Genomic DNA, 24,892 nt, shown 5'->3' with positions numbered 1-24,892 from the left:
TCAACAAACAGTTATCAATCATCTACTATGAGCATCTATTAGGTAGTCTTAGCTCTAATTTATTTCTTACTCAAACCTGGTGAAAAATCATATAGTTGTTCGATAACATTTCCAACCAGAGAAACTGATAAGTGGGCATTTAATTGTATGGCAGGGTTTAGATGCTCATATGGACTGTGTGGGGGTTTGGTAAACTATTGCCTGTGGCCCACAAATCCTGCTCTTCACCTGTTTTTGTAAACACACAGCCATGTCCTTTCACTCATGTGTTGTCTGTGGCTGCTACGTAGGTTGTATGACTCGCACAGCCTAAACTATTTGCTATCTGGTCCTTTACAGAAAAAGTTTGCCCGCCTCTGATTTAGAACATTGATTTGAATGTCCTCTGAATAACCGGGAAAATAAGATCTAGCTTATTATATGATGAGTGCTCTGACTCATGCGTTTTGAGACATCTCTGATGATTTCAGTTCCTAGAAAAGTGTGAATTGCAACAGAAGATTCTCAGTTGGTAGAATACATCCTGAACAGAATTGATTTACTAAGAACAGAGCTACAATGGAGGCAAATTGTCCTTTGGAGATGAGTTTTACTGCTGACCTCACTATTGCCTTCTGGGCTGATTTCCAAGGCATATCCATGGCATCTTGCACCTGTTTGTCATAGTACCTGATATGGATAGCACCTGCGAATAAATTTTAATGCTCCAGAAGTGGCCTTCCTATGGCTTTCCAGCACCAGGGTCTTCTGTTGCTCGGGGTTGGACATTTAACCTCTCATTGCAACAACTGAATCAAGCCTACCACTATGACTACTCTTCTTCCTCTTTTGGTGCAGCTACTTAGATTGCAAAGCTAATCCTTGCTTTATGAATTGTGCATCTGGAGAGTTTGGGTTATGTGATCACAGAGACTAGAGTGGCTAATGTCATCTTAATATAATTATTGTGTAAATTGGTCTCAGATTAACTGGGGTGAAGGGATTTGCTTCTCAGGAAGTTGCAACTAATGAATGCATTTTATTGATTTGGTGTTTACTTGATAAAGGAGCATCTTTTTTAGGGTGAAAATGTTGTTGTAAAGGGGGTCATGCACAGACATTATGAAGGAGTAAATTTCTCCTTGTCTCCCTCCTACCATTGTTTTAAAAACCTTTCTCTTTCCTGGAGGTATTATTTTCTTTATTGACATTAATGCTATTGAAGAAAACTGTAATAATTATTATAAAGCATTTAAAATTCTTATAATCCAGCTCTATCCATTATTTATTAGCTGCATATAGGTTTATGCTATCTTTAAGTCTCACAACTCTATATTTTTATAATACAAATTATATAGTCAAGAAATGGAAATTGGGATAAACCCTGGCTTTATTTATTTTTCCAAATCCTCTGCCTCTATTGTCTATTGGCTTCCTACAAGCAGCTACTAAATTTTGGTCTTTTTGATAATCCCCTATCCACCTCCCCTCTCTATTTCCCATCACAACCAACTCCAAGATAGATTGCTAATTGTCAGAAATGATAATTAATTTACACCAGGATTGCTTTGGGTTACTTATTTACATATTCTACAAGAAGTAAGAACTCTTTCTACCACATATTTGGCCTGCACCTGGATTATAAAAATAAAGACAACATCCATGCACTCAGGTAGCTTCTGGCTCACAGACATGTGTACTGGACAATAATGGCCACATATTATCTTCCCTCAGTGACATATCTGTTTTTAGAGGAGTAGAGTTGCAGTGATGGAACTTTAGGTGCCAGCTCATTGGTGTTGCAAATGTATTCTGCAGGGTGCAGGTGAGGTGTCCCGAAAGCCAAGAACCTGTAACATCAGGACTTTGCTTCTGCATAAGGCTCATCCTGTTAGAAAACAGTTAATTCTAGACTGTTACCATGCCTACAATATTATCAATTAGGAACTTTATTAAGTTTCATCTCATTTTAATCTGAATTCCATAATACAGCCTAATAAGCTATTTTTTTCAATGACATTTGGGATCACAATTTTGGTAAAGCAGAAGGTATGGTGATCCTTTCATCTTGAAATGTTATCTTTCTTCTTTCTGCAGCCATGCAGTTGTGCTTATAATTCAGCCAATGTTTCTGATGGAGTTTGGGAGATGTTATCCCCAAATATGGCACCTTGGTATTTTGAATATCTTAAAGCTGAAGAAGTTTGAGAAAATAGTGGAAGCAGAAAGGTCAGTCTGACCTCCCCCACATCACTCTTCTTCCCTGAAACCAGGAGATAAATCCCCCAGGGGAAAGGCACCCTCCTGTGTTAGGAGGAGGGAGGACTTTCTTGTCATCAGAGATGGTGAACTGGGGGCTCTGTGGAACTCCTGCCAGGAAATAGACTAAGTGGTTACTTTAAAAATGCATCATTTCTGAACTTAAAGTTTCAGTAAAATATTGATGTAATGCTATGATGCTTGCATATTTAGAAAATATGAAAAGATGTAATGAAAACGTGTGCATTTTTTATTATGTAGTGAAATCTGCACAGATAAGCTGTTAAACTTGTTATACTATTATTTTCTATTTTCATGTGAATGCAGTGTATCACTAGAGAGAGAATAGATCTTAGGCATATCTGATTTGCTTAGAGTCAAAGGTCTTCTGTCTTGCCTTTTTACATGACTATGTACAATATTTGCAAATATATATCTCCAGACTTTCTTGAGTGATTACTATGAACACAAAAATTAAATAAAAATTATGATAAACACTTCAAATATATTCAGAGGGACTGAATATCAGACACATAAGCAGTTAGGTGACATGGTTGCATATATATTTTTCTTTTTAAATTGAATTTATTGAGGTGACATTGGTTAATAAAATTATATAGGTTTCAAGTGTACATTTCTATGATGCATCATCTGTATATTGCATTGTGTGCCCACCACTCAAATTCAAATCTTGTTCTGTCATCATATATTTGACCTGCTTTACCTTTTACTACACTCCAGCCCCTTACCTCAGATAACCATCATACTGTTTTCTGTGTCTATGAGTTTTTGTTTGTTTTTCTTGTTTGTTCATTTGTTGCTCTCAGTTTTATATCTCACATAAGAGTGAAATCATATGGTTCTTAACGTTGTTGTCTGACTTGTTTCACTTAGCATATATTTTTAAGGAGAAGAAAAGTCAGCTTTCTTTAGCAAACAGGTGGCAGCCATTCCAAGGAGAATACTACCTGATAAAATGAACTGACCCCTTCAAGTTGGCCTGCTTCTCAGAGTTTTCCAGGAAGCCTTCATAGAGCTTGATGCCAAAGGCTGCTCTGCAGTAGCCAAATGGGCTGGCTCTCATTTCCTGTCCAGCATTGGATATCATCGTAATGAGCTAGTTATTAATAATTAGTGGCCTACTGGGGGGGGGGGTGTCCCTCAGCCCAGCCTGCACCCTCTCCATCTGGGACCCCTCGGACATCCCTCTCACAATCCGGGACTGCTGGCTCCCAACCCCTCGGCTGCCTGCCTGCCTGATTGCCTCTAACCGCTTCTGCCTGCCAGCCTGATCACCCCCTAACTGCCCTCCCCTGCAGGCCTGGTCCCCCCTAACTGCCCTCCCCTGAAGGCCTGGTCACCCCCAACTGCCCTCCCCTGCTGGCCTGGTTGCCCACAACTGCCCTCCCCTGCCGGCCATCTTGTGCCGACATGGAGGTGACCATCTTGTGCAAGGGCATGATGGTCAATTTTCATATTCCTCTTTATTATATAGGATAGAAAAGGAACAAAGGGAAGACAAGACATTGTAGGCATGTCATTTGGGCAGCTTCACCAGGAAGCTACAACTTTGCTGGGGAACCACAGGTCTAGTCCCTGCAAAACACTGGGGGAAGGGATCCAACAAAGTGAAGATAGATACATGCCCAGTAAAGTTGTAGTGATGTGGGGAAGGTAGTTGCCTGTCAGTCACATCTTGGAACAAAGATCATTGGCCTGAATGGGTGTGGCCACTGTAAGGCAGGAAAATTTGAGGATCCATAATCCCCAAACAAAGGAATTCTCTCTCTTGTCGCTCTTGTGCTCTTGGCTTCCTTGCAATCTCCTGTGTTTTCTCCATAGCCATGTGGACCTTTGGATCCCACATGCAATGGACTGATGGACTGCAGTGGGGAAACATAAATTAAGCTAGCCCGATGCTGGATTTGACTGTGCAGACATGGAAAGGAAGTTCTGGACACTGGCTCTGATTTTTGCCCTTTAAAAGGCAAAACGGGACTTCTTCCTTGGCAAGACTGCGGGGAATGAAACCTTGGAAACTCAGGGATGTAATTCCACACCAACAAAAATCACTCATTCTCCCATGCGAGACTCAGAAAATTCTTTTTCTTGGGATGTCACAAGAATTCCACTTCCACTAGCAACTGGGGGAGATGAGGACCTCTCTCCTCCAGTCACATCTTACCTTGTATTTTTAAGAGCTTCTCCTCCTCCTCTTGGTACCACATGTCCCAGAGCTCTAAATACTTTTTGCCTTCTAAACGCTCCCTTATTACCCTCAATGCCAGGGGGAGGCCAGCAGGAAGATTTGGAAATGCTATTCATCTTCTGAGCTCAGAAAATTCTATCATATCAAGGTCAAGTAAATTTTACAACATCTCTGCTCATCAGAAACAAATTTGAAACTTCTGGCTTTGCACAGGAAATGAGAAAAAATGAAAACACATCAGTAGTAGTCAACCCCCTCCCACATCTGAGCAGAGAAATTGGAAGAGAGTGTTCTTTAATTCGTCAAAAAGGTATCTCCACAAGTAAGTGCACCCTTTCGGGAATCTTGGCTAGCTTTTATATGTTCTATTCACAGCAAGCATTGCTTGTTCAAAATATAGCCTTGGGGCACAAACTTAATTTGTAAAAATTTAAGTTAAAATTTTTTTAATACAGTCGTTTTAATTGTAGAACACAAAGTACAAGCAGATGAAAAAAATATTGAAATTTGGAAATAGCTGATAATATGGGTGAACTGCTATGACTGCAAAAACTAAAAGGTCAATGTATAAACTAATTAATTTTTTCCATTACAGAGCCTCTGGCTTTGCTAGACTGTGCAGTTGTTAGGTTAGCACAAGTTTAAGTTGTTTACAACAGAAAGGTCAAGGAACTACTTAATGGGAAGACAAAAGAATAAATTCAGAAGTTGAGAAGAAACAAACAAGATGAGAGAGCTAAACCAAGATTAGTTTAGAGGAGCAGACTGAGGTACTGGCCCGGCATCCCATGTGATACAGAAATACATATACCTATCTATATATTGTCTATATAGAAATATACATATATGTACACACAAGCACAATACTACTATTTATCTGTGTGGGTGTGTATGTGCGTGCGCATGTGTGTGTGTCTTTTGAGAGAAAAGGAAATTTAGAGAATTCATATTTGGATTAAAAATTTAATTTTACTGTCAGTTGTTTTCGGATGTTAGCATGGGTTTCTTTTTAAACTATATGGACAGGACTACACAGTAGCGTAGTTTATATTAAGCTGAACTATATGAAATTGCTGATTTGTGTATGTCAAATATTTCTGATTTTTCCTGGTTTGGCTTGTTTTATGGGCCACCCTACATTTGGAGTTAGCTAGTTCATGCACAAAGACATTTGAGTGTTCCAGACAGAGGAAGCCACATGTGCAAAGCTGGAGGAGAGGAAAGGTGGGGCTCCACGGGGACCTCTGTCCTGTGGCTGGTAGTTTACATGGAGAGTAACCGGGGGTGATACTAACATGGCAATACCTAGGCGTGAGCCTTCTTCCAGATGCTGTGCCAGGCACAACAGATTTCTGTACAACCTCACAGGGGTCCTATGAAGCAGGTATTATTATTATTATTTTATTATTTTGCTGCAAAAAGCTTTATTGTTTCCATTTGGTCCAATGCATGGGAAGGGCTCCAGGGTGGTTAAAAGAATGGCTAGTAGTTTCAGGAAGAGGCTCAGGTAAAAGCCAGACACCAGGGGAATGCAGAGGGGCCTCTGGGCTCCAAAGGGTGAGTCTTGAGGGCGACCTTGAGGGTGAGTCTTTCGAAGAGATACTCGCCCAGCCCAGCCTGGGGGCCAGCAGCCTGCGGAGGTGAGTCAGGTGTCTCCCATCTTCTTCATGAGTTTCACCTCCTCACCCAGGAAGTGGTTTTCCAGGAAGTCACAGAGATGAGGGTAGAGCCCAGGGCACGCTCACTCCTCTTGGGGAGGCTTCCGCACATCCTGGAAGAGAACGTGGCCACCGCGCTGGTTTTGCAACTTTAAGAGATGCTCAGCGCCCTTGCACTTCTTCTCTGCCAACTCACGGAAGAAGTGGCCCATGCCCCCGAGAGCCACATCCTCCTGGTGGAAATAGGAGCCCATAGAGAGGTAGGTGTGGGAGACCCACAGATGCATGTTGGCCAGGCGGTTGACCACAGCCTCCACCTCGGTGGAATAATTCTGATGAATTTGGGAGCTCATGATTGTTCGGCAAGTAGGAGTGAAGGTAGAAAAAACAACAACCAGTGTGTTGGCTGGTCCCAGAGGTGGTTCTGAAGGTGGTGACTGGATAAGACGCAGGAGGGTGCCCAGAGGCTGGAAGAAAGGGTGTCCTTGGGTCTGTTCTGTGCAAACACTGCTGATGCAAGAGACAGATCCGGGACCGCAGAGGGCAATGCAAGTATTATTTTTTATTATTGTTGTTTTACTGATGAAGAAATGGGCCTGTGATGTTTAGTTTCATGTGTCAACTGGACGAGGCTACAGTGCTAAGTTGATGTGATTACTATATAAACTATTAGACTTTGTGTAAAGCATATTATACTATAGTGTGGATGGGCTTCATCCAATCAATTGAAGGACTTAAGATAAAAGTCTCTCAAAGAGTAATGAATTCTATCTATCTATCTATCTATCTATCTATCTATCTATCTTTCTATCTATCTATCTATCATCAATCATCTGTCTTCTATTGGTTCTGTTTCTCTGGAGAACCCTAACTAATAGAGGACCTTCGTTAGTCAGAGAGCTGATAAATTATAGAGCAAGGACAGGAACTCTGGTATTTCTGTTTCCAAAGTTCATATTTTTAACCACTATGTCATTCTACCCCCTTATTTTTCATGATAGAAAGTGTCATCCTGTGCTCTCATTATTTGTTTATGTATTTTGTTTCTCCTACTGCGCTATAGGCTCAAGAGGGAAGAACTTTTGTATCCCCAGCATCCAGCACAGTGCCTGTTACATGGAGTTATTCAATAAATATTTATTTTAGAATTTATCACAAAAGATTTATGATAATGTGCTTTGATAATTGTAAAGCACTATACAAATATGAGACCTTACTGTGTGTGGCAAACATGTAATTCTTGTAAATTATTTATAAGAAAATACAGATTGTGTGGACTTAAAAGTCAGGTTGTGTGTACCTAAGCCAGTGTGAACTTTTAAATCAAAATTTTTATTACTTAATGTAATTTTTATCTTTTGCCAGCAACCAGGGGTGAAGGAGTATGTCCAGGACAAAAAAGGAAATTGTATTTCTTTCTGTAACAGCTGAAGAAAGAAGTAGCAATCAGATCGTTTTTCACATAGGATAAAGTCAGCAGCCTTTAAGCTGTGAAAGGCTGATAGGTTTGATGTCAAATGGAAGCTTTATTGATTGGTGGTGGCTGTTAGAGCACTTGAGGAGACTGTGAGATTACAATTGGGCCCTTCAACAGAGAGTGCTATGATCCCACCTTGGGCAAAGGATTGCGGGTGGGCAGCACGAGTGCCATTTTGTCCCCTGCTCTGAGTTAAGCGATACACGACTAGATTTCAGTGATTTTGAGAGTCAGCTAGGCTTGCTGTTGGGAAAGGTTGGTTTAGAGGAGCAGACTGGGGTACTGGCAGAGAAATTGGAAGAGAGCTTTCTGTTGTATTGGACTCTATAATCCTATATAATAAAAGCCCAGAGACCGAACGGCAGAATGACCAGAACGACCCCTCTCCCCAGCCAGCCCCGTCTCCAATCAGCCCCCATGAATTCATGCACTGGTCTTCTAGTGTGTGAATAAAGGAGAATTCACAGTCATTCTGGTTAGAAGGCTCCTGTATTCATTTTGACTCCTATAAGTTTATACCTGTATGTTATAGATCATGTCAGGGCAAGTGAAGAAGAATATGAATGTGCTCGGTACATGAGATAGGAGCAGAGAAAAGTAAGGACATTTGCCTGGGTTTTGTAAAGCTTCCTGACACTGTTATGCCACACACACACTCTCTCTCTGGGCTGGAGGACCCTGTCCTCATATATCTCTGCTAGGAAGGGCAGGCTGCTCATGATGAGGCACCACCTGGATCAACTTATCCAGGTGCAATTTCCCTACGTTTGGATCTGTTACCATAATGGATAGATTTCTATCATCTGTTCCTTGGGAATATTTTGTAATATCAGTGTTTACAGTGTTAGGATTTGTATTTTTTGGCAAGGAACCAAGAAGTTGACAATTTATTCTCAATGAATTTGAAGAATAAAATATTCTCCTGCTTTAGCTCTTAGCTCAGTTTTGCTCATGAATCCTCTATTCCAATTAGGATTCACTTACATAAGTCTGTATGTAAGTGAAATTCTGACATGGAGTTATACCACTGCAGATAAAATACTTTCTTTAAATCATAAAAAAAATTTTTTTAGGATTCTAATTCTCTAGAATACTTTATACTATTTTGCAATGACAAGTAGGCTTGCAAATTTTAAACCAAAAACAAGGATAGCATTTGAAATAAAATAGCTTTTATCTTTTTAAAATCTAATAGATAACATTTAAAGAATTTAGTGTGTGTGTATGTGTGTGTGTGTGTGTGTGTGTGCGTGTGTGTGGCAGTGGGGGGGATCTTAGTGTCTTTGGCTCATAACATGTGCACTTTCATTATTTCTTAGGGCCATGACCTCCTTCTGTATAACTTAGTCTAGAAGTTTCTTATGTTATTTTTGAAGAATTTTCATGACAATAGTAGGAGAACCCTAAAAGTAATATTAAGGGAGGTGCCAAATCAGGTAAAGTTGTCTCTAGGCCTCAATGTAGCTTATATGGAAAAATTCTTACTATAATTTTACAGAGTACATTATTCAACCCACTACACAGGGAATTGGATGAAGGATAATTCTATCTATTTGGATGAATCAAGGTAGGCTTCCTGAAGGATGTGGCTTTGAAATTGGTCTTTGAAGGATGAATTCTCATGTAAAGAAACCATATTTTCTCAGCAGTGTAATCTTCCTCTAGTTTGATGGAAACTGTGACAATTCTTTTTTGGGTGAGGACCTGAGACCAGAGATGTGCAGGGTTATGCACAAGTTTTTTTTTTTTTTCAAATTACTGAGTACAGCAAGCAAAGTGAGTATGAGCTGAATTTAACTCTTAGGAAAATAAAGAGGATCTTTAAAGACAGTCAGGGGCAACAGATGAAAGCTGGATGGGTATCTCCAGGGGAAAGGCTTTTAGGGGAAGAAGACTAGAGATAATGGCCATCACAATGGGATTTGGGAGGTTGTTGCTACCATGTTGAATCTTCTTTCCCACCTTTTCACAACATATTTGGTAAAATATCCACTTGTTATTGATGTATTCTGGAATTGACCTGCCAATGTCCTGCTTCAAGGCTGTTATGAGTTAATACAGGGGTTGTTCACAGAAACCTGGTCACACCTTGGTTCCTAATGGATGTGATGACAGGGAATGGTAATACTTTTCTTATTCAGACTCTTAATAGAAGTCAGAGAGCAGATGCTTGCGTCTGTATTTTCTCATGAGTGCTTAAAATGAAAATAAACTGAGTTCTTAATTGGGAGTTCATTAAAATATTATAGAGGGCACACGACAGAATAAAGTTAGAATGGCTTTGTGGAACCTGAGGAAGCTTGCCCAAGAGACACGGGGATGGCGGGCCATCTCAGCTCCACATGGTGATAGAGATGAAGAGCCTACGGGGAAATATGAAGGAAAGCAGTAAGAGACAAGGCTGGGAAAATAATCTGGAGGCAAAGCATTAAAGACCTTGAATGGCATGATTTTTTTTTTTTGGTTGTTTCTTGTTAGAAACAAACAAGTTATAGAATATGTCTTAGGGTGGTAATTTGGATTTATAAAATAAGTTTCTTTTAGTGCTTCTAAAAATAATGCATTCATGTCATATTAGACCAAATAATATAGAAAAAAGCATAAAAAAGAATAGACATCTTCGTAATCTTACCACATATGATTTGTAGTATTCTTTCCAGAATTTGTTTTCGTGTACAGACCCAGGTTTTAAAGAGTAAATATGTCCTTGGGATGCACAGGCTGCTTTGTCAGCTGCTGCCTGTTCTTACCATTGAAGATTTTTTATTGGAGACCTCCTCTGAGTGAGTGAAAGTGGATGCAGTGAGGTGCTGGACTGTGGAGACCAGAGTCTGGATCCTGGCAAAGTCCAGGCAAGGTTTCAGGAGAGGGTAAGTCAGGTCAGTACAGAGAAACTGGAAAAAATTAGAGAGAGCTAGGGGGTTCGCTGCACCTTGGGCCAGACTGGGGCAGAGCAAAATGATTTCTAGATTTTGAACCCAAACCTGTTGAAAAGTTAACAGAATAGAGAATTAGGATGAGTTGCTAGTTTTGATAGAAGGTTGATAGGTTTGATTTCAAGTATGAATGGCTGTCAGCAGGTTGGGTGAAAATGTCCAGCAGAAATGTCAGGCATGGATCTAGGCTAGGACTGGAAGAGAGAAGAGAATGAGTGTTTGCTCGTGCATGGAACATTTAAAGTCCTCCAAAAGTAGGAATTATCACCCCCATTTTAGAGATAAGAAAAGACTCAGCAAGATAAAACAATTAACCCACACAGCTACTCACCGGCAGAGCTGAGATTTAAACAGAAGTCCCAAATTCCAAACTCCTGCTGTTTTGCTAAGCAAAGAAGTTTTGAAGGGGTAGAATGACTAGGGACATCATTAAAGGAAAAAAGTATATGTCAATATTCCTGACAAAGACCTTCACCTAGACAGGACTCGGAGGTCCTGAGGGAGGAGCACTCATACCCTGTGTGGGTAGCAAAAATCCCTCCCGGGAGAATTCCATAGTTACAACAGCTCGATGGTTGTAGCAGTCCCTCCCTGTCACTTCCTTCTCCCCTCTTCAAACAGGGCTTCCTGCTTCCTGTTTAGCTTCATGCAGGTGGTTTGCTGTGGCTGCACATACTAAATTGCAAACCTTTCTTTTTCACAAATCCTTTTTGGTGATGGGATTGTCAACGTAAGAAATGTCCAAACCTGTAAACAAGTTTTATGAGTGTATTTGAGCCAAACTGACAATTGCCAGGAAGCAAAATCTCAAAGGATTGAGAAAATGCTCCAGAGAATGGTGGTTTTACTGTTTATTTTACACATTGTAATCAAAGGAGGAGACCTAAGGAGAGTTACATGAAATTCATTGGGGGTAGATTAGGGAGAAAGCAAAGCAGGGAAATATCTGAGAGTGGATAAAGAGTAAAATGAAGAGACAAATACTTCTTTTACATTGGTGGGTACAGGATAGCTCAGTTAACATTTACAGCACAAAGAGATGGTATGGGGGAACAGAATAAGATAACAATGAGGGTTCTGTGGTCTCTGCTCTGGTAGAAGATTGTGCCCTGAGGGGTCTGGGAAAAAGGAGATTACTTTGACATTCCAAGGGTATGTTATTGTAGATGCAAAAAGACAATAGACAGGCTCACTTAAAGGAAAGATTGACCTTTGTAAAGGAAGCTACAGGTTTAGGGCATGACACCCTGCCATGACTTGCCTGTAGTTAGGAAGTTTTAATTTCAGACCATCCTATGTGGTTACTTTTAGTCTCTGAGTTTGTAAAGGCTGCCATGCAGGCATCCCCTGAGTTTGTCAGGTTTAACATGTGCTCCCTTTTTTATCCAAGAATACACAGTCAACTTCTGCTTAAGGTTGACATATACAACTTTTATATGGATGCATGCGTGTGCATGGGTGTGCTGTGTACGTGTGTATGTGTTTTGAGTGTTTATTGTGACAGAATACTGATGCTAAGAAAATCAACACTCCCTACACTAAACAATGTTTCTACAATCATGTTGCTTACATTTTAGTAATAGAAACAATCATTAAACTACTTAAGTGTCAATTAATTACAATTGGGATAAATGTGAAGAGGGAGAATTTGAAGGAATTAGTATTTAATAAGGGGAACTGACCCTATCTTAATTGGTCAAGGAAAATGTCTCTGAAGACATTACAACCTTCAGATATAAGTTCAAATGAAGGAAAAGGGAGAGAAAGTTATTTTAGGCAGAGTGAATGTGTTGAGCAAATCTCTGAGGCAGGAGAGAGGCCAGCATAATGGAAGTTGGGTTTGACTAGAACATAGACATGGAGGAGGAAGATGGCCAGAGCGGAGGCTGGAGCAGCAGGCCGGATTCAGTTCCCAGGATCCCATGGGGGCACATTTATTGTAATGGCAACAAAGCCATTAAAGTCTGGGAAGGAGAGTGACAAGTTTATAAAATTTGTTTCCTTAAAAGACCTCTCTGGCCTGATGTGGAGAATAGATGATAATGATAGATAATGATAATGTGAATTGCATTGTGGTTTCTGATTCCACATGTACTCCATTCCCTGTTATAGAATAACAGAGCCTTGCTCTGTACCCTGTGACTTTACACCTCCCCTACTTGATTGGGAGGGGGGCATTTCCTCACCTGCTTGATGTTGGGCTTGATCATGTGACATGCTTCAGCCAAAGAAAGGTTAGGATGTGCTAGAGGCAGAGGCTTTTGAGGGGCTGGCGTGGTCTGTGTTGGCCTCATGCCTCAGCATCAGTCATGAGCAGAACATGCTCATTCAGCCACTGGTCCCACACTGACAGTCAGCCTTAAAGCAGTAAGCCAGCCCACACACCTCAAGTGAGAGAAAATAAATGATTTCTGCTGTAAGCCAATGAGAGTTCATTGCAGCTTTTGCTAACTCATACAAGAGGGTATAATAATGAAAGCAAGGAGACAAATTAGTGTTCTAAGTAAGATATAATGGTGGATTGGACTAAAATAATGACAGTGAAGAGATGATAGAAAAAAATGGAATAGATTCTAGAGATAGGCTTTAGAATCAGTAATATGGATGACTGACTGAATGCAGAAGTAATGGAAAATGCCCAAGATGATATTTCAACCACAGATTTGTACAGTATTGTTCAACTTTATGTTTGCAAAGGCAATTGCATATGCCCAGAGCTTTCAAGTGATGTATGTCAGCTTATTTGTGACTATAGAGATCATTATTTTGGTGAAAAAATTAAGAGATGAAGTTCCCTTGCTGGGAGTCCATGAGGGAGGAACCAGGCTGCTGGGTGTTTACTGTTCTCCCCCTAGGAAGCAATGCCAGCCCCGGTTCAGAGGACCAGTTTCCACCTGGCTCGCCCAACTGAAAGCTCTTCCTTTTACGGGATTGATATCTAATGTCCTTTTGTGGCTTTGGGGTTGTCACAGCCGGGCCAGCTTCTGCTGTTAAGAAGCACCAAATCCATCACTTTTATTAGGCAGCAGAAAACCCCAATTTATTATATTTTTGTGCAAGATGCTTGCCTGGCTTTCTGCTTAAGGCACACATCGTGCCTGAACTTGGATCCACAGCTTTGAAGCCTGGCCTTTTCTTACACATTTTCCCACTTCGTGCTGGGTAATTCTAATAGCCACTTATATATATTTTTTTCAAGAAAACAATGAACTATTTTCTGTTCAATGTTAGTGAGCTGGAAGCATCATGATTTTCATTAACAAAATGAGAAAATAGATGTTTGGCACTCCAGTTATTGAGAAAATGGGGTTGCGAAAACCAGAACATTCACCGATCCAGGCGGAGTCTGACTCATTCTGTTACTGATGTTCTCTTCCCACAGCCAGAGGGATTGTGATATCTGTAATGGTCTGTAGGCAGCAAGCTTGCTGAGGCCTTTCTGTTGGAAGCTGAGGAATTATAAGCAGTTGTGACTCATACGTCAGGCCTGTTTGGTCCTCTTTTCTGGGTTCTCCCTGCTGAATTGGTCTCTGCTAGATTTAACTCCAAGCTTAATGGTTTGTCCATCTTCTTTCAGCAGAGCTCAGCCAGTATGAGAATTACCAAAAACTTTACTTTTTGACACCAGCATTAGGAAGGTTAATTACAGTTCATTCTTAAATAAGTGTCTTGATAATTTGGCAAAGTTGAGATATACAGTATCCCATTTGCCAGTTTAATTCACAGGCCCCAGCCACTGAACTTGAGGGTAGAGAAAAAGGCTTATTTCCTTCCCTACACTTGAAATCCACTTACCTGCTGGGAGAGGGCCAACCTCTGCCAGAAGCCCTAACCGTGGCTTTTCAAACAGGAAGAAGATAGGAATCTGTACAGTTGTAGTGGCCAAGGGAATTCAGGAAGGGAAATGCCATGACCCCAGGTGGAATGTGGCTAGAAGATAATCTTTCACTTGTTCTTCATGGTTGGAAGGTGGCCAGAATCTTTAGTAACTGCATCCTTATTAAGATGTAGACCTTGACTTCCTGTTTTACTTTCAGTCATATGTTTTAATTTTGTAGTCTAATCATGTTTTCCACTACTGACACTTTGTCCCATATTTCTTTGAAATAACTCTCTGTTTTATTTAAGAAGACTTAGCTTTATTTACCACCATAGATTCTCATGTATAAGACTAAGTCTTTAAAGAAAAAAAAAGGTGTTTTAAGAGAGTTTAAAACATTGTACTTGGAAATGTACAATATTTTGCCATATCATTTCCCATGTCTTTCAAGGGACAGAAGCCAACAAGAATGTTATTAGGGTGGATTGTTGTGCAAAACCATCTTCTCTCATATATCACACAGAGAAATTTATTGGTTGATTGGTCCAGTGCTTACCTCTGGAGAATCTTCAGCATTTAATGGCCATTCCAAATGCTGCTTCATCTACTTATTACAAATGTCTATTAACAACTAAAACATGACATATGATATCAGAACTGACAATACAAAGAGGAAATCCAGAGTTCTTGACTCATTTTACACCTTTAATTGGTCTGTATTGAGGCCTTTGTTGAAAATTAGGTCAACTACTTATAAAGTCTTTGATTTTTACTACTTAAGTTACATAGATTGTGGGCATGCAAATCTGGTCCCAGAAAATTTTAGCTTAATGAATAATAATTACCCAAAGTATTTTTGTTTATTAAAATGGCTTATCATTAGAGACTGATTTTAATAAAGAACAATAAAAACATATATCTATATATAAAACATATTCTTAAATATAGTTAAAATTACTTCTAGTTCTTCACAAAACTGTTTTCATACATGCTTATTTTCTTGGTCACAAAGCATCTGCTCACACTTTTAAAATTAGAAAAAACTTGCAGGTGTGCATCTGTGTGTGCTTGTGTTAATGAGTGTTGCTTACATGCAGTCCCAGTGGCTGCTAGCTCTGACTTTGATAGGCTAAAATTTATATTTGAATTACTTATTTTTATTTTGTAGTGGATCAGAAATAAGAACAGATTCTGCATAATTGTAGTTATTCTAAATTTAAGTACATCCTTTTAAATAAAAATTGAAAATAATTTCTATCATATGCACCTGTCTTCTAAGTTATGCATATTTCCCTGTGATTTTAAGACTCTGGATGAGTCATACACATACACTTTAATCTTAATTTGTATATTTTTAAAGCTTTAGGATTCCCATAAAAAGAATTTCTAACAACCTAAACATTTAGCTAGATGTCAAGAGAGCTCATGAAAGGATGAATGTTTTGACACTATTTTTTCCATGTTTCTTCTCCTTTTCTCATGTATGAAGTTTATTTTATACAGTGAGTTCTTATTACCTAAAAGACAAACTTCCCTATGGAATAAATGTCTTGTTCTTTATATACCACTTAGTTAAGATCAAACTTGACCAGGAATATAGGATTACAGATTCTTGCTTTGGTTCAAAACTAAAAATATGTATGTGAAAGCCTCTCCCTACAATAGGATTCTCCCCTATGCATGAGCATCCCTTGTGTCATGAAGGAATTGTTAGGGGCTCATTTATGGTAAAAGTAGAATGGAGGAGTGTGATGCTAGGTAAAGAATTATCACCCTGAAGCAAGTGTGGGCCTTCCTGCCCCACAGACACAAAAGCAAATTGGGCTCAACCCCAGTCAGCCTTAGTGTCTGAGAATTCAGAGCCCTTCTCACCATGTCAGTAACTTCTGACATTTCTTTCTGGTGGTTTCCTCTAAACTCTTCAATTACTGTTTTAAAATAATGTATTAATAGAAATGTTGAGTTACAGTAAGATCAACAGATCAGAAGATGATTGCCATTGAACAATAGTTATGATTCTCAGGAGGACGAGGCACGCCCGGCCATCGAATGGGGGGCCCACGGAAAGCACAAGGGTCAGTCGAGAGGCCTTTATTGTGGTTTCTGCAGCAAGGAACAGGCGAGGCCGGGTAAGCAGGCTTAGAATCTGCCAGCTTGAACAATTTCAGGAGGTTCTGGGGTGTAGGAGCTGTCCCTAGTTGTCTGGTAACTAGCTCGGGTGATTAGAAGGGGTTGATAGTGGTGCAGAGTGTGAGAGTTCAGAAAAGGAGGTGGCTGGGGGTGTGGGCTCTAGGTTGGTTGGTAAGATGGCTGGAGGAGAAGCGAAAATAACAAGAGCAAAAAGTGATTTTAAATTAGCCATAAAGTTGAAATGACGGTGGGCCATGTGGCACTCCTGAATCCTAAGGGACTGTTTGGGCAGCACATTGATAAACACACCGTGACTTTGCTCCCCGAGGCAGGATGTGATCTGTGAGTTTATGTAGAAGGAATTCATTGTATGTGCTTGTATTATCATGATGCAATTTGTGTTACCATCTGGCGGGGGCAGGGGGGATGGGGCGCGGTGCGGCAAGAACGGTTTGCTAGATAACATGGGAAAGGGAGGCTGGGTATATAACTTCTGCCTGGTTTACAGCTGTCTCTGTAACTCTGCATGTGCCTTTGGATATTCTGGGCCAAGTAAAAAAAAAACAGAAACAGCCTATGAGTATCTTTATCTGCCTTCATAGGACATGTGTGATGGTTCATTTAATAGGTCAACTTGACTGGGTTGCAGGACATCCAGATAGCTAGTAAAACATGATATCTGGGTGTGTCCGTGAGGATATTTCTAGAAGAGATTCAGCATTTGAATTGGTAGACGGAGTACAGATCACTTTCACCATATGAATAGGCATCATCCACTCCTTGGAGAGACTGGAGAAACCCAAAAGGCAGGGGAAGGGTGAATTGGCTCTCTGAGCCCGGACATTCATCCTCTCCTGCCTCCGACATCAGTGCTCCTGGTTCATGGGTCTTTGGACTCATATTGAATGACTCCACCAGCTTTTCTGGGTCCCTGACGGTTCTGTTTCTCTGGAGAACCTTGACTAGTACAACATGAGTGACTGGGAGCAAGGATTTTTGGAATACGGAATAAAAGTGGTGTAATTTGTTTGCTGTGTCCCCTTGGACCTGCCTCATAATCTTTTCATCTGTGAAATGGGAATAATGTTTGTATCCATAATGGTTTGACTTACTCCAAAGAATGTATTTAAAAGTGTTCAGCCCAAGTTTAGTACTGTTGGTGGTTACCATTCTCCAGCTAAATTGAACGTAAGTACAATTTTAACCCAAATCTCAGCATAATAAACACTAATATGTGTCTGAAACTATTTGACTGGCATGATATTTGTTACAACATTCAGACATTCTAAAGTCAGTGGAAATTGGGCAGAGATTTACATTTCAAAATTTTGTTGGCCTGTGTCCTTGTCAGCTACAACTTTTGAGTTGAACTGGAAGGTAATCAAGTCAGAGGGGATGAGCTACTCTTCCTGATGTAGCCAGGGCTGCTGAGTGTTGTCCAGGTCTCATCACCATCTGATTAATGCTGCTTCAAGAAGCTGGGGCTGAGGGGGGAGGTTGGGAGGGAAGGCGGTGGAGAGAATGCAGAGTGGGGCCATTAAGAGCTCTTGAGGAATTGCTGCCAGAGTACTCTCTGATTTGCATTCAGAGAAAATCAGGAATTTACTGCTCAGGCATCTTGATTTTGCCATAGCTACTTTCTTCTTATTTCTAAGTTATTATTAAACACATGTTAAGCTCCCACAGTGTGCTGCGCAAAGCAAGTAAAGAAAGGCCTGTCCGAGGACAGCAGCTACTTTCAGGCTCTTCTTTATCTTTTAACTCAAAGCCTAGGCTTACCCAGAGATATAATATCATAATAAAAATGTACGTAAGAGGATGCTTCCGGACCTTTCCCTAGTTATTCTGCAATATAAAAATAAGTTATGCTAATGAGTAAAATTATCAGTGTGTTTGTGGCTCATCACTGCAGTCAGGATGTGGGACAGGCTGGGAAGCAGAGGATGGAATAGCCTCCATAACCCTTGGTTCTGAGAGACTGAATGTAAAAATGAACAATGGCCAGAACATATATAAAAATAAACTTTGACCTGCAACCTGCAACAACTTGCCCAGGAAACCAACCCCTTATCTGCAGTAAACAGTCCAGGAAGCTAAGGAGTAACTCCTGCAGCAATTGGCCCCAAATGCCCAGGGCCTGATTAATAACGGACAGCCTCCCTAATTTTTCTCCTATGTGCAACATAGGATCAACAAAGAAAGTCAAATATGCATCCCTGTCTAATCACAGAGCACTTCCAGTTAGCCTACCTACAGCTTCCCTTGGAGCAACAGCCTCCATTCAGGGCACACCTGAAACCTTCCCTCTTTGCACTATAAACCATCCCCACTCCTGGTCCTGAATTTGAGTCTACCACAACGCAAGTGATGATGGCTATGGCAAGTTCAGAATAATTATCCTTTACTTTTCTCATGTGGTTGGTTATTTCCACAGTTCTAAGAAGGATAAGAAGGCTGACTGTGAATGACTCCCTACAAATCCTTCCCCACCACCAGGGGAGGATGAAATAACTGCCAATGGCGTCTGTGTCATTAGTGGACAGCCCAGTGGGTTTGGGTGAGTGGGTGAGTGGGTGAACATAGAGATCTGAGTGTGTGTGGGCAACCAAACTTTATATATTAGCAAAGAACTCAGAGACTGGGTGTAAAAATGGCAAAAACAACAGTACAGCCCTCCCAGGACTTGGGAATTAAGATGAAAAACCAATAAGTTCAAAGCACCACGAAACACAAACTGAACAGTACTTTCAACTGTTCAGTGTGCACTGTGAGATTTTAAAACATTACTGACTTTAGAAATTTTATGATAATATTTTTCTACCATTTAAGCTGCTTTGGGCATAGCTTTGAAATTTGTTTAAAAGGATTTTCCCTCTGCCTTAAACACATCAAAGCAGGTCTTCAGGCAGAGGGATAACTCAGGGAGTTTCACTCCTATGAAACTCAGTTGGGAAAAGGTAAAATCACAAAGGGAATTGAAGTTACCAAGCAAAGCCAATAGGAGCTACTAATGTCAGAGCATTTTCACTCAATTTCACTTGCAAAAAGTAATTGTAGAATGATAGTCATGACTAAGAATTAACAGTAGAATAGATCTTTCTAACCTCACTGATTGTCCGTGTTAATTGGGCTGTATTTCTTCATTTACTCTAGGGTTCTTTATTTGTAAACTGTTAGCTACAAAGTTCATTGCTGAAATGCTAGGAGCTCTCACTGGGTCTTTATGAAACTGGAGGCTCCTACTTTTCCCCTTAGGCTGGTGGTTGTTAGTTGTGCCAGGTCATTAGGACCATCCCACTTTAGACCAGTTAAATCATAACCTCTGTGTATTTCTAAAAATAGCTCCCCACGTGATTCTAACCTGCACAGAATGTTGAAAAAACACTCTCCTAGAAGAAGCAGGATTTCGTGGACAGTAAATGTCAACTTGAATTGCATTCACTTTGTTTTAGGGTTGTAAAAATTTAGTAAAACCACTTTAACCATGTCCATTGTAAAGCAATGGTAATGCCCATGTTACAGATGGACTCTCTGGAGCTTATCTGACTTGCTCAGTACCGTGTGTCTCAGGATCCAAGGGTGGCAGTTGGGGAGTGGGGGCACCAGACCTGGAGTAATGAGACAATGGAAGACAGATTCATCTATTCCTTCCCTGGTTTCCATCTTCAATTTGAAAATTATTTGAGAAAGGAGGCCAAGCGATGGAGAGTGATCATATGCTAAGTTGGTTGTGTGAATGGCCAATGATGATGCAGTATCACTTGCCTGCTCTGTTAGAAAGTACAATGTATTTTCACCATTGCCATTGACCACCCAAAGGACACAGGACCTAGAAATGTGGTGAAACCTTTGTACTAATGAATTAGAGAAAGCTTTAGGAAACTGATTTAGAGGCATGGAATCTGTAATTTTGCACCTCCCCATCTCAGATTTCGATGCAGAAATATCACCAAGGGACTCTATAGGAGGGATTTAGTTTTTTAGAATTCACGATATCACAAATGAAGTGCCATCTCTTTCAGAACAGAGCAAATCAGAATTGTGTAACTAGATTGTTAAAACCTTCAGTGCCTGGGCAGTTAGGGAGGAAAGCCAGAGTGCTGGCTCCCTCACCAGGCCTCTCCTGCAGCAGAAGAGGGTCTGGCCTCCAGGCTTCTGTTGACAGGAACTTCCCTTGAACAGGTGCACCTGGAAACAGAATTTGAGACCTCCCAAGGAGTGCATAACTTAGAAAGGGCTGTGTGTTCCTGGTTTGCTTTGAATATGTTTTTGCAGAAATGACTGCTTTTGATTCTCTATTAATTTCTCCCACCTCTTTTAGCTGCTGGAGCTACTTTTCCTGTTAGATGGGTATGGCTTTCTTTAGCATTTTAAAAGGTATAAAATAGTCGCATTGTTCTTAGACTTCCCATTGATATAGAGGAAAATGTTTCAGATTAATAGCCCTGTTACTCTTCTTTAAGGTAAATAAGTGTCATGAAGACACTATTTTGGTGTGATTCCTTTAGAGCTGGAGTAGGTTCCCCAGAAGCCTGAACTGTGCCCTTATTGCTTACCATTACCTGATGACTACTCTTGAAAGAGCACAAAGATTATGAGTAAAATTTCTCCAACATTACCACTGCTCTCATCATTCAGCAGATTCTCAATTACATTTCCTAGTGGGATATGGACATAGGTAAATGAAACCATAAAGAATATTATAGTTAATATTTTAAAAGTCTTTACATTTCAGAGCAGTTTGAAGAGTACGGCAAAATTGAGTGGAAGGTGCAAATTTCTTATATACCTCTGCCTCCACGCATGCCTCATCAGCATTCTGCACCAGAGTGGCGCATTTGTTACAATTGATGAACCCACATGGACACATCACTTTAACCACTTTGTGAAGACTAGAAGAGATGTGGAGATTTTATAAAGAGAGTAGTGAGGCAAATTGGAAAGTGCAAGATGGCTTAGGAATGGCTTGGACAATGGTGGTTATAGGGAGACAAAGGGAAATGAACAAAGAGGTAGAGGCAATTGGACTTGATAATTGATCAGAAATAGGGACTGAATGGACAACAGCAATCAAAGGTGACCATGGTATGGACATTTACAAGACAGGGAAGAATAAGAACTGAAGCAGTAATTTATGTTTGGTTTGTGTTATGGAAAAAATTTGGTGGAATCAATAGTTGTGTCAGACCTGTTAAGTTTGGGAAGTCAATCAATGTTGTCATGTCCACTCAGCAGTTGAATGTACCTGTTTGGTCCTAAGAGGGAGATTGGGACTGAAGACTTAAATCTGGGAGTCATCAGAAAAGAATTGGATTTAAAGTCAAGGGGTTAGATGATATCATCTAAAAGGGAGAATGTAGGGAGGGAAGACGAGGGCCTGCTCTGGGCGCTGGCAGAGGAGGAGGGGACAGGTTAAAGCCAGAGAAGGGTGGCCAATATGTTAGCAACTAGTCATTTCAGTGGAAAGGACATGGGTCAGACTGGAGTGGGTTGAAAATTAAAAAGGAGGTGGAGGCAGCAAACATTTCCATAAGTTTTGCTATGAAGGGGAGAGAGAAATGAGCAATTAACTGGTGGGGTGTGAGGTCAAGGGAAGGTGTATTAATTAAACTTTATAACAGAGTTACCAGAGCATGTTTATTTATGGTTATGCAGGTGAATTGGTCAATGTTAGTGTCAAACAGCAAATAAGGTGTGCTTAATAATATTTATAGCATTTTACTATGATAAATTATGTAAATTTCTATGTCCCAGGGAATTGCAAACTCCTTGGGAGAAAAGATATCCTTCATTAATTGTCGATTCAAACCCTTTATTAGGTGTGATCTCATTTGCTCTTCACAAGGGCCCTTTATGGGAGACATCATCTTCTCTATTTAATAGATGAAAGGATTTAGGCTCAAAAAGGTTGAGCAGCCAACATACAATAATTCCAGTGGTGAGTTGGAGGCAGAGTTAAGATTCAGGCTCAGATCTGTCTGCCTCTAGACCACACACTTTCTCTTCCTACACTTCTTTTTCACTGTTTTCTGCTATGTATCCCAGTGCTTGCTTCGTACTGTTCCATATTAGGCACAAAGTAACCTGAAACTTAATAATGATGAAGCAAGTAAAACAATGCTATAGTAATAAACCTTAAAAGCCTGCAGTTTGATTGCTCTCGCATTCTATTTGTGATAATATGTTCCATTTGTTGATCTAGGAAATGTTCCAGAGAAGCAAATGAGGTGAAGGCTGAAGGTGTCTGTTGAGTGTTGGGATTAAAAGGTCATCACTTACCTAGGTGGAGACAACAGGCAGATGCAGCAGGCCGAAATGTGAGAGGGAATGAGAGAGGAGAGGAAATGCAGATGGCATTGCAGGACATTTGATTATAAAACAAATGAATTAGGAGGACATAGTTAAAGGAGCTGCTTTGTTGTGTAAGATATCTGATCATGTTTATGTGCTGGAGGGAAGGAATTTTAAAGAGTAAGAGATGTGGAATTTCAGACTTGGGACTGAAACACTAGCAAGGGTTTCAGCCACTTTTCCCTAGATATTGAGGCACAGGCACCTCAGATTGACACCTCGGTAATGAAGCCATCTCATTCAATCTTCATATCTCTATGAAGAAGGTTCTATTGCTAGCTGCCTTCTGAAATTGAGGAAATTTAGACCCAGAATCATTCTCAATGTCACACATCTAAATTGCTCAGCTGAATTACAATACCGACTCTGGACATTATCTCAATCGGTATAATAGAATCTTTTTACTCAAATTTTGAGATTGAATCCTAGCATCGCCAAATTCTACCCATCCTTTAAGATTAGTTTCCCTTCTCATTTAATGACTTTTTGGAGAATTAGTAGGGAGAAGAGTGAAGTGGAGGGGAGATTAGATCAGCAATTTCAACAGTCCTGGAAGGAATAGTTCTTACACTGTTTCTCTGCTGTGTTTCATAGTGTTTGAGTCTTGAGTCTCTCTTCATGTTGCTACTTCTCACTTCCCCTTATCCCTTCTCTCTACCATTCACTTTCAGGAGTCAAATCTCCATGGTGGATCATACAGAGAAACGTTCTCTCTTCTCTGAGTCAGGAAGACATGCAATAATTAGAGCCCTAGTAGGTCCTTCTAAGAGAAATTTAGGAGCCAACTATTAAAATCCTCTGACATTTGTAAGGTACTTGAGTAAGAAAAATCTAACTATTGTTAAAAGGAACATGAGCATTCAGTTCTCATCCAAGGCTGGCTCTGGTAGAAGAGTGTGGAAGATTTGCAGTATTTTTTTACCCCAATTTTCCATGTTTGGACACTCAGCCCTTAAACTTCCTCCCACCCTCCGGCCCTGCCTTTTCAGCTGCCAGTTTAGTCTTACTTCTGGATGTCCAGTTGGCATCTTAAAGCGACATCACTTATGTTTCAATAGCATGGGCCATTCTTTATGCTATACTATGTTGGAATTCTGGATTGTTACTCTGGGGTCATAGCATAAGCTAATATAGGGGTTAATGACAGGGGGAAAAATGAGACGAGGAATGATTCATTTCTCTCACCTCAGGTAGATATGTGGTATTCTTAATATCTTCTATTCAGAGATAACTGTTAGCCAATTCCAGTCACAAAACGTGATTAGGGACTTACTATGTCATAACCTTTATTTTTGTGAGTTTCACACAATCTGGATCTGATCCCTGGGTAAATGCCATTCTGATTCCATTAAGGTTAAATTTCAAACAGACAGTAAAGGGAAAAGCAAGAGCTGAAAGTAATTATAGAGAAGAGTGCACATCTGCTCCACCAGAGTGTCCATCTTGCTGCTGATGCCGAAATGGGTTAAACCTTTTCTCAGAATTGGTTGAGCAGCTTGAACAGTAGGATGTTATTAAATGACAAGATGGGTCCATTTGGGGATGAAAGATAAAAATTAAAGTGCCAAAAATAAATCACCCCAATAAAAAATACATTTCTTCACTTCTCTGGAATCAGCTGATGTTTTCTTGCTGAGAACACAAACACTGATCTTTATCTTAGGAAAAAAAAAACAACCCCACAAAACTTCAAATGAATGTTACTGGGATATTGAAAAAATAATATATGATTCATTATATGTAGAACTGTAACCACATTCACCTTCATGCTTAGGTAACTCTCTAGAAGTTGTGAGTTTCAGGCAATTTACCAAGTCCTTCAAGACTTTGGAGAAACACTGAGTTACTGTTATGGTTTAAGAGCTTCCTGTTTATATGATGATAACAAGGAGGCATATCTTTTCAGTGGTTTATCAACTAAGTGGCCTTAAGGATCTCCCTACTAAAGACTAAAATGACTTCTTCTCTAAATCAGGTGTTCAGAGTTTTATTTTATGTGTCTTGTCGATCCAGAGATAGAGGTTTAACCATGGTAGTATAGACCATGATACTATTGGAGATACCACCTAACTG

This window comes from Myotis yumanensis, unplaced genomic scaffold, assembly GCF_028538775.1.
Source record: "Myotis yumanensis isolate MYYU_CA2020_CCGP unplaced genomic scaffold, mMyoYum1.0.hap1 SCAF_6, whole genome shotgun sequence".
In the NCBI taxonomy this organism is placed as follows: Eukaryota; Metazoa; Chordata; class Mammalia; order Chiroptera; family Vespertilionidae; genus Myotis; species Myotis yumanensis.
The sequence above is the reverse complement of the archived record's forward strand: the minus strand, read 5'-3'. Positions refer to the sequence as shown.